Source organism: Palaemon carinicauda, chromosome 20 (assembly GCF_036898095.1).
Source record: "Palaemon carinicauda isolate YSFRI2023 chromosome 20, ASM3689809v2, whole genome shotgun sequence".
In the NCBI taxonomy this organism is placed as follows: Eukaryota; Metazoa; Arthropoda; class Malacostraca; order Decapoda; family Palaemonidae; genus Palaemon; species Palaemon carinicauda.
Window position 1 is genome coordinate 53,447,289 of NC_090744.1, and position 17,500 is coordinate 53,464,788.

Below are 17,500 nucleotides of genomic sequence, written 5' to 3' on the forward strand. Positions count from 1 at the left end.
ATGGGAAAATATTAGGCCAGATTATTCGGTATATATGTATGAAAAAAAAAATGAACCGTAACCAGAAAGAGGGATAAAATGTGGTACTCACTGGCCAGTCAAAGTACTCAATGACTCTCTAGCGGTAGTATCTCCATTGGTGGCTGGTGCGATTCCCCACCTACTACATATACTCGATGCAGTGGATGGATAAAAAAATTATACCAGTAAATTGCAATTTCTATTATTTATTTTGGTTAGTGATGTTCGTTTACCTATTTACCCTTAACAATGAAAAAAAATATACTTAATTTATGAAATGCAAAATTTCTCTGGACTCTCTTAACAACCTCGGGATCAGAGCCCCAGGTGAAAGCACTCAAAGACTATAGTATCTGTCCAGCCGGGCTTCAAACCCTGGTCCAGGATACTTTTGTGACATTGACCATACCACTCAACCAAGAAGAAAGATATATATATATATATATATATATATATATATATATATATATATATATATATATATATATATATATATATATATATATATATATATATATATATATATATATATATATATATATATATATATATATATATATATATATATATATATATTTAAAATAGGTTGGCTGTGGCAACGGGCAACTGGTAATATACTTGCCCTAGTGTGTTTTTGAGTCCTTTGTCCGGCCAGACGCCACTACAGTGGATCCCTCTCTCTAGTTACGGCTCTTTTTTTCTTTGTCTACTCTTACACTGAATACTCTGGTCTATTCTTTGATTATTCTCATGTGTCTTCATTCACCTGACTAGACAGATTATCAAACAATTCTTTTCTCAATTCCTCACTGTAATTATTTTGTGGTTACTTTCTTCTTGGTAAGGGTAGAAAAAACTCATTAGCTATGGATTGATGCTATTCTAGGAGAAGGATACTCAAAATTCAGGCCATTATTCTCTAGTATTGGGTATTGCAATAGACTCTGTACCATGGTCTTCCACTGTCCTGGGTTAGAGTTCTCTTACTTGATGGTACACACGGGCTAACTATGCTTTCTTATTTCTATTCTTCATTTCTTTATAGTTTATATAAGAAAAATTTAAAATAATATTTTTACTCCATTATACAAATATATTACTATTTTTAATTACTTTTTTTGTTGTTAATTTATTTCATGTTTTTCCCTTACTCTCTAGACTATTTCACCCTTTTGAAGCCCTTTGACTTGTAGCATCTTTCTTTCCCAACTAGTGTTGTAGCTTACACTAACAATTGTAATGTAGTAACCCCTTGGGTGAAAAAGAATTGTATAAGGAGAAGGACAGATAATAAATGAAAATTGGGAATAACAGAATACGACAAGAGAAATTGCGAAAGAAGTAGGTAAAGGAAGAGATTACAATGAATTGATAACTAAGAGAGTTGGTGAGTGTGGACTAACGAAAAGGGCTTCAGTTAGAGTTCTCCAGTTTTTTCTATCCTGAGCTTTTAAGTCAATACTTTTCCATTCATCAACTCCTACTTCACGCTTCATAGTCCTCAGCCATGTAGGTCTGGCCCTTCAACTTTTCTAGTGCCTTGCGGAGCCTAGTTGGAAGTTTAGAGAACTGATCTCTCTTTGGGAGTGCGAAGAGCATGACCAAATCATCCCCATCTGCCCCTACCCATTATCTCATCAACATATGGTATTCCAGTGATCTCTCTTGCAATTTCATTTCTAATCCTGTCCTGCCATTTACCTCGCAATATTCTTGGGAGGGGTTTCTTATCAAATATACAAAATTTATTGGATATTGTTCAATTTTCACACCACAACTAATTTCGATACAATAATACCAATCTCACTAAACTGATATATAGCCTAAGATTTTGTGTATATGTAATTTCAGGGGGTTTGATTTCCAAACTTTATTCAACCTAGTGATTTTCTGATTTGCTTTTTCCAATCTTTCATTAAACTCCTATTCTAAAAACACTGTATTGGAGATCATAGTTCCTAAAAATTTAAATGATTCTACCTCATTAATCATTTCACCTTACGATGATATTTCCTCATCCATTACATATTTCATTCTCGTCATCTATGTCTTTCCTCTATTTATCTTGAATCGAACCTCCTGTGATATTTTATGCATTCTGGTAAGTAAGCATTGCAAATTAGCTAATAAGGACAGCCTCATCGGCATACGTTACATCAGCTAATTCCATAACACCAATCAGGCCCAATCGTTCTCCACCATCTCCAACTGTTCCATGCATTACAAAAGCCATGAGAAAGATGAACAAAATAGGTGACAAGACATTCCCTTGGATTACTGCACTGTTCACTGGGAATTCATTTGATAGAACGCCACTAAAATTAACTTTGAACTTAACATGCTCATGAACAGAACTAATCAAATTCACATATTTAATAGGAATTTCACAATAAAGCAGGACTTTCCACAAAATTGGTTGATGAACATTATCGAAGGCTTTTTCTTAGTCAAAAAAGCCCATCAAAAGAGTATTCCTATATCAAACACATTGCTGTATGACGTCTTGAAATGAAAATTTTAACAGTACAATTTCTACCTCTTCTGAATTCAGCTTGTTTGTCTCTCAGCTTTTCATCAATATTTCTCTCTAGCCTCGTTAGAATAGGCATACTATATATTCTCATGACAACTGACGTAAGTGTTATGTTTCTATAATCATCACAATCATTTAGAACTTTTTTTATGACTCTAATTATCGCAATCATTCAGACCTTTTTTTCTTTTTTTTCTTTTTTTCCAGCACTCCTAGCTCCCATTCAACAGGTTCTCTCTCTGCATGCCACATTCTACTAAATAATCTTGTAAGTAGTTGGTGAATCACTGCATGTTCAGCTAATATAATCTCAGCAGTTATTCCATCGTATCCAGGAGCTTTCCATCTCTTGAGTTTAATAAAAAAAATTTCGACTTGAAACACACTGAATTCATTCATCGACACATTAAGACCTTTCTCAGCTTGATGTTATCATATACATCATCTAATCCTATGCCTAATGACACAAAGAGCATCGGTTAGATTTCTTCATTCGTCTATGTAAAAGAAACTCGTTACGATTCAGCATCATTTGGGAAGCGTTGTGAAAACAGTTGATCGAATTCCTGGAATTCAGATATTAAAAAAGCTGTGAATAGAATAGTTCATATCTTAAATTATTATATGGACATTTACATAAGAGAGAGAGAGAGAGAGAGAGAGAGAGAGAGAGAGAGAGAGAGAGAGAGAGAGAGAGAGAGAGAGAGAGAGAGATGGCAATCTTATACGAATCATTTACGTTTGTAATTACGTTTATTGGAGAAGGACAAGAAAAAATAGTACAATTACTAAGCATAACAAAATATAGATGCCCTAAATTTTCATGTTCCTAATTATAGACCAATCACCTACTATAAATGTTGAGCCCAGGTCAAGAGACTACTAACTGGATGTTGAGCCCAATTAACAAATTAATATGTGACCATATCTTTAAAGAATTTTTTTATTTGTATAGATATTTTGGAAGAGATAAGCCTCTTACCTTCGAAAAATATTATGGCTCCTTTAGGAGAAGCCTATTAGCGATACCTTTGGTTCTCTTCTCTTCATCAATCTAGCTAAAGTTTTTTAATTAAACGGAAGGTGTTGGCAGAAGAACTGATCACTCGAAAATTCCACAATTTTTCAGAGGATCTTCACCTAAAGAATTGCAGATTCAGTATGATTATTTTAAGAACTAAGAATCAATATAACTTTTGTATTCTGAATTCAGGGCAAATTTGCTTTCATATGATAAATATTCTTACATTAATTCTGTTTTGATTTACACAATAATGATACTTTGAGAAAATATCCACATCAGTATATATTTTTTGGTTATTATTATTATTATTATTATTATCATTATTATTATTATTATTATTATTATTATTATTATTATTATTATTATTATTATTATTATTATTATCTAAGCAAAAACCTTAACTAGAAAAGAAAGATCCTATAAGCCTAAAGGTACCAAAACGAAAAATAGCCCGGTGACAGAAGGAAGTAAAGTATAAAACTATATAAGAAATTATAAATATAGTTAAAGTATCTTAGGATCAGTAACAACGAAGATACTTTGGAGAAAAAGAAGGAAAAGACGCAAAGAAAGAATATGGAATCAGTCAGAAACTGAAAGTACATGGGTAGAATTCAAAACTCTAATGTGCCAAAATAATTACCTAATAAGAAAGAAAAAAACAAATAATATAAGAGAAACACGGGTAAAGCTACAACAGACATACATAGGTTTTGTCATCTCCTAAATGGTATAATGGGGAATGTAAAGGAGAAAATGCTAGCATAGGGGTACAGTGACCAGGAACTAGCAAATAATTTTCTAGTATTCTTTAAAATCAAAATATAAAATATATCTAGGTCATTTACACGTATTAACCATCAGCTTAATGCATAGATAAAATTAACGAGATTGAATAAGACGATATAACCCGGATTATCAAGAGAGCAAATAAAAGAAACTGAATCGATTCATTGCCAATATCTGAAGTAATAATATATATAAAAAAAACATTTCTAGTATGGATGATATAATTACGAGAATAGCAAATGCAAGTACCGATGAGTGAAAGTTTCCCAAATCTAAGAAAATGGCTAAAGTCACACTGGCTCTGCAAAATGCTCTAGATTAACAGGAAATAAGCTCGTATAAAACCATTTCCAGTTTATCTTAAATTCCAAAAGTTCTATTATACGTAATTCTTGGACAACATATAAGTCACTTAGAAGAAATAGAAGCGTTACCAGACAACCAGTCTGCTTACAGAAAATTATACTCTACGGGGACAGCTACCTGTTTCTTTGTAAATGATATACTGGAAATGATGGATTAAAATGGATGTGGTATTTTTAATATTACTCGATCTCAGTGCTGCTTTTGATACAGCTGTGCACGAACTACTACTAAATGAATTAGAGCCTATCGGCATTGAAGATCAAGCTTTTCAATACATAAAAGACTACTTGCTGGACAGAAATTACTGTGAGCAAATAGGAAACCTTTATTCATCACATGAACATTTAAACAGTAGGGTACCTCAGGGAGCGTACTGTGGGCAAATTTTATTTGGTATCTTTACTATTGATCTGTCTAAAATAAAAAAAAAGGCATAAAGTGGAGCTCAAACTATTTGCAGATGATACACAAATTTACTTCTCTATAAATGATATAGGTGACACTACTGAAACTCTATACCAAAGTTTTGCTAGTCTTATGGAAATTTTAACGATAAAACTAATAATATTAAATCCAAATATGGTGGATGGAAATGAAAACAAAATAAGAATCTTTGGTCATATTCAAATAAACATAAATAACAACTCTGCTCCTATATCTAGTAAAGTTCGTGATCTAGGAGTATATCTTGACTATAACTTGTTTTTCAAGGCTCCAATAAATAATGGAGTAAAAACTGATGGTTATCATATTAGAAACATTGCTTTCATGAAAAAAGTACCTAGATGAACAGTCTAAAGAGAAAATTGTGAAAAACTGAGTTATTACCAGGATTGATTACTGTAACTCCATCTATTACAATTTACCAATAGTACAAAATTATAAATGATAAAAAGAAAACAGAGGAGCAAGTCTGATAAAAGGTGTCCCACCACAAGAAAGGATCACTCTTACGCTAATTTATTTACACTGGCTGCCCATTAAACAGAGAACTTAGTTTAAAATATGTACAATATCCAATCAAGTTATCAGAATCGTATGTCCTAAATATCTAAGAGAATTGCTACATACTATTTAGCCTTCAAATCGTACTGACACGAGAATAGTTACAGATAGTTTCAAATTATCAAAACCTAGATACATATCTACAGTAAGCTCTAGAACCTTTACATATGCCCCTTCCCTATGAGGCTATACATTATGCTCAAAACTAGACATACAAAGACAAGATATTAAGGCTTCTAAGAGGAAACTTAATACTTTTGTTCTCTAAGAGCTTCGATAGTGTAAACTTAACTATAGTCTAATAACACGTGGCATGATATGCTGAATACTTTCTAGTGACCATGATTAAATGATTGCGGAGGTACTGTACGGAATAGGATTCCCCTGTTGTGTAAGACCAGAAAAGCAGCCGTTAAAGTAAGGTAAAGTGACATTTTATTCAATACCACAACGACAATGGATTCCAAGTAAAAATTTGGTAAATGTAATAAGATTATTTAAACTCTATCATCATTTAATTTATACAATATATATTTTTATTCCAGCGTTGACCATATCAACAAAAATCACCGATTGTAAACATACAATTGTCAATACTTTTGTGACCCCTTGGGAGATTACAATGTGTATAACTGTGTTGTCTGTAAATAAAGTAAGTTATTTTTCTACTTATATAAACGCTAGCAATGTTCTGCACATTGGTAACCTGCATAGTATGTCAAAAAAAACCCAGACCATCTCCCAGTTAACCTCTTTGTCAACCGCTTTCTCAAAGGCTGCATCCAACGACCCTGAATCATCTGCTAGGTTTCAGCATACTAACATTCAGTTCCACATCAGGACCTAACACACTAATGTCGACTTCCAAAAACCTCTGACTGGCTTTGCTAGCAAAGGGTCACCACCATAGAATATGATGACTCCTTATCATTCATCCTTGAACAGTGCTTAATATTGCAAGCCAGTATTAAACAAGTTAAAAGTGAAGCGACCGGAGAATTGGGAGAGGAATGTTATTTTTTTTAGATCTAAGGAAACAAAGAGAAATACTGATTTTGAGATGGAAAATAAACTCTTTCATAGTAAGAGAAAAATCTGATTGTTTAAGTTTACCAATATAAAATGGGTACTCCCATCTAATGGTGAAATGGAAGTAAGTTTAAAAGAAATGAACAGTAATTTAACCAAATTTTTGTTAGAATCGGCACAAGAGATAGGTTGAAAAGTTTATGTAAAGATAAAAGAAAATATCAGAAAAGACCAAATCCCCAAAAAAGAAAAGATTGAAAAGAGGGTAAAATCAAGTAATGTGTAAATAAGAATTACCAAAACTAATCAAAACAATAAACAAAATATAAATACAAGATATTTGAAAAATCAATCAGTCTAAAATTGAGGGAACATTGAAGAAATAAAAAAAACATCATATTGAGGAAAACCCTTGGAACAGGAGGCCCACAGACGTTTGCTCTGAAGGATCAAAATCTGAAGGTAAAACTTATTGTAAAAACAAAGAAAAAACTCTTATAGTAAACATGCAAATGTCACCGAATTGTGATCCATTGGGGACTATATATAACTGTGTAGTCTGTTAATCAAGATTTTTTTTTTTCATTCTCAATAACACTCTCATTGTTCATGTAACATTTATGAACTACATAGAATTTCAAACACCCGGCTCATCTCCCAGCTCACTGTTTTGTTTGCCTTATCCACATAATATGACCACCACCTGCCCTGACTCGTCTCCCCGCACTGTCACATTGAAGCTCATCCAATTCGCTTGCAGAGATTTGTTTGCCAGGTTTCTATATGCTGATAGCGAGTTTTGCATTAGTGGTATTACTTGCTAATGTCGACTTTGTCCTTTTTATCCTTTCCAAAAATTTCCAAGTGGCTTTGTGAGAAAAGCAACGCCACCATAGAGTATGCTGCCCTCATATCATTCATCCTTGAGCAGTACTCAATGTTGCAAGCCACCCGTGAAGCCAAGAATTATCCGATCCATTACCAACATTTGGAAAATGATTAGTATTTCTCGTAGTCAGCCTCCTGCGGACGGTTCTCCCCATGAAGTGTATCAACCTGATGCCCTTTGGGCACAATGTCTGTCAGAACCAGTGCTAATTGCACTCCTCAATGTTGATACCTTGCCCATTAAGGACCAACGACTAGAGCTAATGGCATAATGGACCGAAACCTCCCTACCTTCAATAACTCAATCAATGACTTACAAATGAGGAGAGGAACAATTATACTACTCTGGCTGAAGAGTAGGTGAATGTTGTTAGGCATCAATACCTACCTTGTATCAAGCCAGGGTACTGTCAAAGTCAACCACCACCTACCTATTTATCTCCACAATCGTGCCATCAAAAGCATCTGCATGAAACCCTTCACTCTCAGTTGTATTACTACTTCTCTAGATTTGGCCCTGATGCTAGATATGTGTTATAGGTGGCCATTAGTAAAGAGAAATCGTGTAAGCAGACCATCGCATAAGACTGTATACTACTACTTTTTCACACATCTTTTAATTGGTAAAACTGGTGCCTGTCGTTTTCTTCTATCTCATACTCTCTTGAAGGGGTTTCCCAGTCATTCAAAGAATGCTGATGTTCACCTTGCAGCAGTGAAAGGTTCAGCTATCCCACCCAACAGTTATGAGAACTGTCGTGCAAGGGCACCAAGTACCGTTGGAATTCTTCTATTGCTGACTTAAACTATCTATCATCTGTGTGTATTTCATCATACATTTTCACCTCATTATCGACTTTGCACTTTTAGGCTGAAAAAATTATTTATGACACACTTGGCCTACTACCAGGAATAAGAAATTACACAATTCATACAAAAACCATTATTTTATTTGTTACGACCCTTGTCGTGTCGTGGTGCATGTTCTTATTGCATGATGAGAGAGGTCAGTGTTTATAAAAATACCCAACAGCAAATTCGTCAGCGGAAAGGAAAACACTTTGGAAAAATTGACAATATGTATTGACAAAAATTTTTAGAACAGTCAGCCTTGTGACTACCTAACAATTTGAATTAACAATTAACAACTAACAATTGAGAATTAACAGTTAACAATTAACAAAATTCTTCGAAGCGAGACACCAGACTATCAACGAGAGAGAGTCAGATAACTAAATAACCATGGCACACAAAAAATATTTGAAAATATATATTCTCCCACTCTTTAGGACTGGATAAAACCACACCCTGCTCCAAACAAAGTAGTGACTCCACTCTCAACAATATCACTCAGCTACCATAGGGAGTGCAGCTTCACAGGACTCCTCATCAAAAGGAGGGAAATGGATCCCCAACCCCCCAAAAGTTAAAAAATATCTCCTACCTAAAAACTGCCTCCCTACATGTCACCACGAGCTCCAAAGCTCCCGCAAATGCCCATGTCGATGATGTGTTGGCGGCGGTGTCTCTTCCGTGTCCACTTTGATGCCGGGATTCCTAAGTTGGCGCCGAGGACCGCAGAAGAGAACACGCAGGAATTACAAATCACTGCAGGTAGCAGAAATGTACCTGCTAAAAGCCGTCAAAGCCTCTGAAATGCTCACATAAGCCAGCTGCTGCAGTAGGTCCGTTGAGTGGTGAGATCGAACTACGTCTTTAAGCAATCGAGTTTTTTGCACGTAAACACAGGTGTCTCTTCTCACCGAGGACTCGAAAAACACAGAAAGAAACAAGCGTTAAACTAGACACTTATAAGTCTTTAAGCGAGCGGGGAGGAGGTTAAAACAGCACTTAAAAAAAAAATTACAACTGAAAACTTATTATCTAAATCTTATGCTAATTTTACATAAAACAAAAAAGCAGAAACAAGGCTGACTTAAACAGAAGCAAAAATTAATACTATCTAATACCATTAAATTAAAATTTTGAAGAAATTTAAATAAATTAGTATAATTCTTAAAGTAATGAAGCCAACATGAAAAATATAGAATAATTAAATAATAAATATAATTTGGTGTTTCGCAAATATGACGGTATCTCCCTACCTCAATATCAGGTTTTCTTTCTCGCCTGCATTAGCCAGGGATAAAAGGACCCAAAACGTTAGTTAAAAAATTATGATATTCATAATGCAGATAATAAACTAAAAATCAAGAATGTAGTTTATTTCATAAAGAATATACCAACATTCAATTATGATTATAATATATAAAGTTCAAAGGATTCTATTAGAGATGTTTGAACAAACATTAATCTAACTAACTACTGCAAGTTAAATTTGGCAGAAAATAGTTAATCAGTTATGGAATGAAAAAGCCGTCATACTACGGAAACTCAAGTTGAAGTGTGCTAGTTATACATATTCTCAAGAAAGCATTTAAGCCTTAAAGTGTCATTCGAAGAAAATATAAAACTAAATTTCATTTATAAACAATGGAATCACTATATAGATGTAATTACAGTCCTTGCAATGCATGAATAATAATAAACACTATTCAACACATAAAAGCAACGGCAATAATGAAAATAAGAACAAGAACAATACTTTGAACCAAACATCTAACATAGAAATTTTATTTCGGATATAAAACTATGGCAGAGAGGAAAGAGGATTTATAAAGTGGTATCAAAAAGGCTTTAGAGATTGAATACAACCGTAACTACCTCATACTGTGTATGCTTGGTACCCGCCGTATCAATTAAAAAAAGAACATATTGAAGATGTTCATGGTACCTATTATGAGAAATGCTTATGATCTGGCAGAGTCTCTTTTAGCAATGCATGCTTTGAATACTTAAACGAAAAGACAAGGATACATCAACTGGTAAAACAGCAGCATCAAGGCCACATAAGAGTACCAATCATTTAAATAAACCAGACTTATCTTTAAATATTAGAAGTCTTTCCTGCCGCCATAAGAAATTTTTAAAAGTAAAAATCAAACAGAAAAGGACAATAAGTAGTTATAAAATTATAATGCCATTTATATTCAGCTATCCGACCTCACTGTTATTGGACGTTGACTGTCAGGTAAGAACACCAAGTACCAGGGAAATTTTCTTCTTACTGAGTTACACTACCTTTCATCAATGTGTATTTTCTCACACATTCACACCTCCTGGTCTACTCCTCATGTATGACGGTTTATAAACGCCAGCTATCACTCGTTCACACATTTATAATATGCTCCCAACAACTTCGCTTTCCACGTGGGCACACTCACAGACGTATGCGCCCACCTCCTCCTCCTCCTCTCTCTCTCTCTCTCTCTCTCTCTCTCTCTCTCTCTCTCTCTCTCTCTCTCTCTCTCTCTCTCTTTATATATATATATATATATATATATATATATATATATATATATATATATATATATATATATATATATATATATATATATATATATTGTCACTATTTCCTCCTTCGTGAATTGACGCAAACGGCCTAGTTTTCTCTGGAGTCTTTAATTATATTTCATCCATCCATAATCTCAACCTTGTAGGCTTGGCTCTTCCAACTCTTCTAGTACCCTGATAAACCCAGTTGAATGTTTTGTGAATTAATCTCTATTGCGGAGTGTGAAGGGCATGCCCGAACAATCTCCATCTACCCATACCAAGATCTCATCCACATATGGCACTCGAATGATCTTTCTTATAGTTTAATTTCTAATCATCTATTGTCGTTTTATTCCTAATATTCTTTGAAGACATTGTTCCCAAATCTACTAAATCTGTTCGAGATTATTTCATATGTCATACTATGATTCATGTCCATATGGCAACTCCTACCTCAATAACTGATATATATAGCCTGATTTATATATATATATATATATATATATATATATATATATATATATATATATATATATATATATATATATATATATATATATATATATATATATATATATATATATATATACATATATATATATATATATATATATATATATATATATATATATATAGCACTGTATGTTCTCCGCCAAGTGTCTTTTATCTTTCACAGCACTAATTACCAATAACAACCGTTAACGAGACAGCAAATGAGGACGAACACCAAATAGATCGGCATGAACAGAACTGCCTTCACGGACCTGTTAACCGGAGGAACTACCCATTCACTGGTTAATTACTATCTGTAGAAAATGTAAATTAGATGACAGATCTGAAATTTGCCGAACTTTGAGTAGGCTCATTTTATAGCTACTGTACAACGTAGGCTTACATATACGCTGAGCATACTCTGTAACATAACTGGTATGTTGTTATTTGTTCGTTAATTGTTTGTTAATGTAACGTAACTAATCTTGTTTATCTGTTAATTGTGTTTACGAATATGTTGGTTATTGGTAATATTGTCTGATTGAGCTTTTGTTTCTGCTTGTAGGGTTGAAGGTTTTGTCTACATGTACAATAAAATGAAAGAAGAAATGCTGCTGTGAGTTGTATCTTCCTTGATTTGCTATATTTGGTAGCAGAGCGTTCACCACGGCAACCTTCAACCCAGTGGGTTACCAGCACGTTCCTGGGAATATTTGCTACTGGACTGGAGTGCAATTGCAAGGTAGGACATTTGTTTGAGTTATGTACAGTGCCAGTGGGAATAAAGTGGGGTAAGGCAGTGTAAGTGATGGAAGTGACGTTTTTGACTATATGGGAACAGAGACAGGCGCAGGTGATGATGTAATGATAGAACGTGGTAGAATATTTGTTAGCAGAAATACGTGGTGTGGTTAGGGATAAGGATCTTGTTAATGAAGAAGTGAGTATCGTAGTGAGGAATGACAATAATGGAGGGGGTTGCAAGAATTTAGATTTTGGAGCAGGTACTTTTGTTGATAAAAGTGGTAATAATTATGAAAAGCCTTGGGAAAAGGACGTTGTAAAACTGTGGTCGGAAGTCGTAAATATTCAGAATGTGGTGGATTTTAACCACTGCGAAATCGTGAATTCTTTTAGCAGAGTAGGGGAGTTAATAAATGCATTAAAAGAGAACCAGAAAATTTTGGTGAATGAAATTAAGAAAACCAATTTAAGGGTTAAAAAGGCTGGAGATGATGTAGAAGATTCCACTGTGGAAAACCAGAAGCCACTTTTTAAAAGGGATGTTGCTAAGGAGCTGGGTCGTCTTTTAGCAAATAATAACAAAGAATGGGAAGATAGGTTGGATAGATTGAATAGTTGGTGGCAAAACAGATTCGCCTTGATAGACGATGAGTTAGATAGGGTGTGTAGGAGAGGGGCCTATAATTACGCATGTAATAATGCTCTTTCAATATTAAAATAACTCCACAGCTCGAGAAAATGAGTGCAAGGAATAGTGGTAGGAAGGAAATCAAGAGATGGTTTGAACAGGCAAAATTATGTACCAATCAGCTTAACCTAGCAGGCACTGATGCCGTAGACTATGTTAAAGTTAGTTTGATAGAGCCTGCTAGCACAAGAATACGCCATGCTAAGCTAAAATGTTGGAGGAAATGGAAACTAAGGTACTTGAAGCGTATGCAGATAATAAAGATGATATAGAGAGAAGGAAAGAACTGTGGTGTGCACAACAGGGAATACAAGGTGTTTGGAAGTATTTAGACAGAATAATTGACTTGGAAGAAGCCGAGGGCAAAACAGTCTGCTCTAAAGAGAGGGAAATCATTAAATGTATGATTTTTGAAAAAGTTTTGAGGGACAGGAAAATTGCCTGTGATCTAAAGGATAAGATTGAAAACGGAGCCATAGACCAACTAGAAGATGCTGGTAAATTTGTGCAAGATAGAATGAAGGTTATGAAAGAATTCGGTAATGTTTCTGACAGCCACTTGAACAGCAGGGGGAGAGATGATAAAGTAATTAAGTGTTGGACCTGTGGGGATCAGGGTCATGTATCATACCAGTGCAAAAATGCAGGGTATTCTAGAGACAATATAGTGCAGGATCAGGGGGAAGGACACCAGTATAAGGGATGGCTAGGTAAGAACAGAACGCAAAATAAACATGTTTTGGAAAATCAGTTTACAGGCACTTGTTGGTCTTGTGGGGAAGATGGTCATCCATTTTATAAGTGGAATCTATACTCTAGTAAGAACAGAGGGTTAAATAATGCAAGAGGAGACAAGGTTGTGAGGGAGATGTCATTGCAGGGCGGGGATAATGCCCAGGAAAACTTGTGAGGCCGGGCCTTAACTTGAACGTCCGGCCAAGTGAATGTTTAAATAAGAGAGGAAACACTATGAAACTGACACTCAGCATAGAGGGAAAGAAAGCTGTGGGACTTATGGATTCTGGGGCAAACTGTAGTTTGTTGTCGGAAAATTAGTATTTGGGGAATCAAAAACCAAAAGGGGTGACATTGTATAATAGTAATGACTACATATGTGACCTGAGTGGTAATGAAATTAATATAATAGGTCATGTCGTTGTTGATGTGGAAGTAAGTGGAATGGAACAGAACAACTGTGTGTTCTATGTCAAGAGAGCTGAGAAAGGAAGGAATGGTCTTGGCAAGAACACTGAACAAAAGTGCCTTGTGGGCATGAATGTTTTGTCTTTGCTATTCGAAAAATGGGTAGTCACCAATAATGTTAACGTGATGGCATCAAAGAAAGAGGGATTAAAAGCTTAATATGGTCAAGTTTTGGATTGCTGTATGCGACTAGTTGGTCAAACTATGCAGGTTTGGCCGAGGGAGGATTTAGGATATGCTAGTTGCTTAAGACAACAGAATAGAAATGTCCCGTCAGGTAGCAGGAAACTAATAAAGGTATACATTGATAGTCTAAAGGAAGTGCCAAAGGAGTATGTAGTTTTAGAGAAAGTAGCAGACGAGAGAAAAAATTTTTTGCCTCCGGGTGTTCAGGTCTTGTCCAGTTTTTCTATATGTGAATGGGGCGTTGGATATGTCTGTGTGGCTAATTGGTCTAAAGAAAATTTTAGCAGTGAAGCAGGCAGTATATTGGCCACGGTGCAACTTGGCATCAGGGAGTTTATGGAGGATGATGATAACGAGAATACTGAAAAACTATCAGAGGAAGAACTTCAAAACCACAGACGGACGTTGGGAGTCAATGTTGATGAAAGTAACTTAAGTAAATCGGATTTGTTAAGACTTGATAAGATACTCTACAAATATAAGGACTGTTTTGAGCTAAATGATTTGGACCTAGGTTTGATAAAGGGATGGGAACATTTCATTAGATTCTCCTGTGGGAAACCTATCAAATTACCGTATAGAAGAATAGCACCCACGTTAATCCCTGAGGGCAAACAGTTGCTTGATGACTTGAAGAAACGGGGTGTAATTGAAGAATGTGCAAGTCCTTATGCAGCACCTATAGTCCTTGTGAGGAAGAAGGGGGGAGGCTTAAGGTTGTGCATTGATTATAGGAGATTGAATGAAAAAACTTTAAAGGATGCATTTCCTCTTCCTAGAGTAGTGGAGTGTCTGGATTCATTGGAAGGGGCCAAATACTTTTTCCACATTTGACCTTGCGCAGGGCTATCATCAAGTTTTGTTAAGGAAAGAAGATAGAGAGAAAACGGCATTTTCTGTACCATGGGGACACTTTCAGTATCGCAGGTGTCCAATGGGTCTGACAAACAGCCCAGCAACCTTTCAACGATGCATGGAGAATATTTTGGGGGATATGTTTTTTGAATTTCTAGTCATATATTTGGATGGTATGATATTATTTTCGAGGACCATTGACGAACACTTATTAAGATTGGAGGCATTGCTAGAGCGCATAAAGTCTTATGGGATGAAATTAAAGCCAAAGAAATGTCTCTTTTTGCAGACATGTGTAATTTACCTAGGATTTAGCATTAGTAATCAAGGAATATGACCTGAGCTAAGTAAGATTGAAGCAGTGAAGAACTGGAAGAGGCCAGAAACTATTAAGGAAGTGTGAGCCTTTCTGGGATTTGCAACATTTTATAGGAGATTTATTAAAAATTTTGCCATAATTCCCAAGCCACTCAATGAGTTATTGAAAGGAGAAAAGAAGAAATCCAGTCAAAGTATTAATGATAAATGGACAGAATATGCAGAAATGGCCTTCCAGACATTGACAGAAAAATTGATAGGTGCCCCATTACTGAAAGGGATAGAGTTTGGGAAAGCGTGTACGTTAGAAATAGACACTAGTTACGATGGACTTGGTGCTGTTTTGTCCCAATATAAGTAGGATAAGCTGCATCCTGTAGCTTATGCAAGTAGGTCACTGAAACCGCACGAAAGAAACATGAAGAACTATAGTTCAAGGAAACTAGAATTGTGTGCTTTGAAGTGGGCCGTTACTGAAAAAATTTAAAAATTATGTTATTGGCACAAAGTGCATAGTGTATACTGACAATGCCCCTTTGAGCAATCTCAGCACAGCAAAACTTGATCACAGAACAAAAATGGGTGGCAGATTTGTCGGTATTTGACATTGAACTTAAATTCAGACCAAGAAAACAAAATGTTAAAGCCAACATTCTGTCACGCAAGCCTAGAGAGGAGATGGGGATGAATGAAGACGAAGAAGTATGGGTAGCTCCTCATGAGGACACAAATTTTGTTTGTGCCATAAGTAGACATCAGATTTTAGAGTGGGAGGACGTTGTTAATAAATAGAAAGCTTGTCCAGTTTTAAAGATTGTAAGGATATGGCTAGAAGGAGAAAATATTGAATTAGAAAACATTAATTCTAAACATGAATTAGTTACGTGGAAAAAGGATAAAGGAAGTCTTATGATAAGAAATGATATTCTTTATAAGACTCATATGGATCATTTAGATAACATAATTTATAGATTAGCCATTCCTGTTCTTTTAAGAAGTAAGTGTTTAGTCGAAACTCATGATAAACTAGGGCATCAGGGTATTGATAGAACTTACAAATTACTGAAGTCTAGCGTTTATTGCCCCAACATGAGGGGATTTGTAACGGATTTCATTAGATATTGTGAAACTTGTTTAAGGCAAAAGATGAAATTCCATATAGAAATACCATTCCTGTTCATGTGGAAACTTCTCAGCCCATGGAAATTGTGGAGATAAATTTTTGTTCCGTGGAAAGATCAACCTCTGGAATGGACCATATTTTAGTTTTAAGTGACCTGTTTAGCAAATACATGTGGCCATATCCAACGAAGGATCAGAAAGCGACAACAGTGGCTAAAATATTGGTCTCAGAGCTTTTTTATGAATATGGAATTCCTCAGCAGCTTCATACTGACCAGGGGAGAAATTTCGAAAGCGCTCTAATTAAGGAAATCTGTAAAAGGTTTAATGTAAAGAAATCACGCACTTCTCCATATCACCCTGAAGGAATTGGTCAAGTGGAAAGAATGAATAGAACTCTGTACGGTCTATGTAGAAGTTTGGAGGAGGAGAAGAGAAAAAAATGGCCATTGTATTTGAAGAGTTTAGTATTTGCGTATAACGTAACACCTCACTCTGTGACAGAATTTTCTCCGTATTTCTTGTTGTATTTCAATCGAGATCTGGGGGTATCTGGAAGACATTTACAAATTTCAGGACGGAGACTGGTTACGTCAGCAATGCAAAATGCAAAAAGAAGTTTGGGATTTGGTTAGAAGGACTACATAAAAGAACTGGGTATCAAAAGCAAAGCCTATGTTAGCAAAGTCCAGAGAAAGTGATTTGGAGGTAGGACAAAAGGTTTAATTACGAGAAAATAAAATAATTGGAAAAGCGAAACTAGGAGACAAATTTGGTAAAAGAAAGTGGGCAATTGAAGAAGTACTTAACAGGGACTGTGGTTTGTATAGAATTAGGCCTG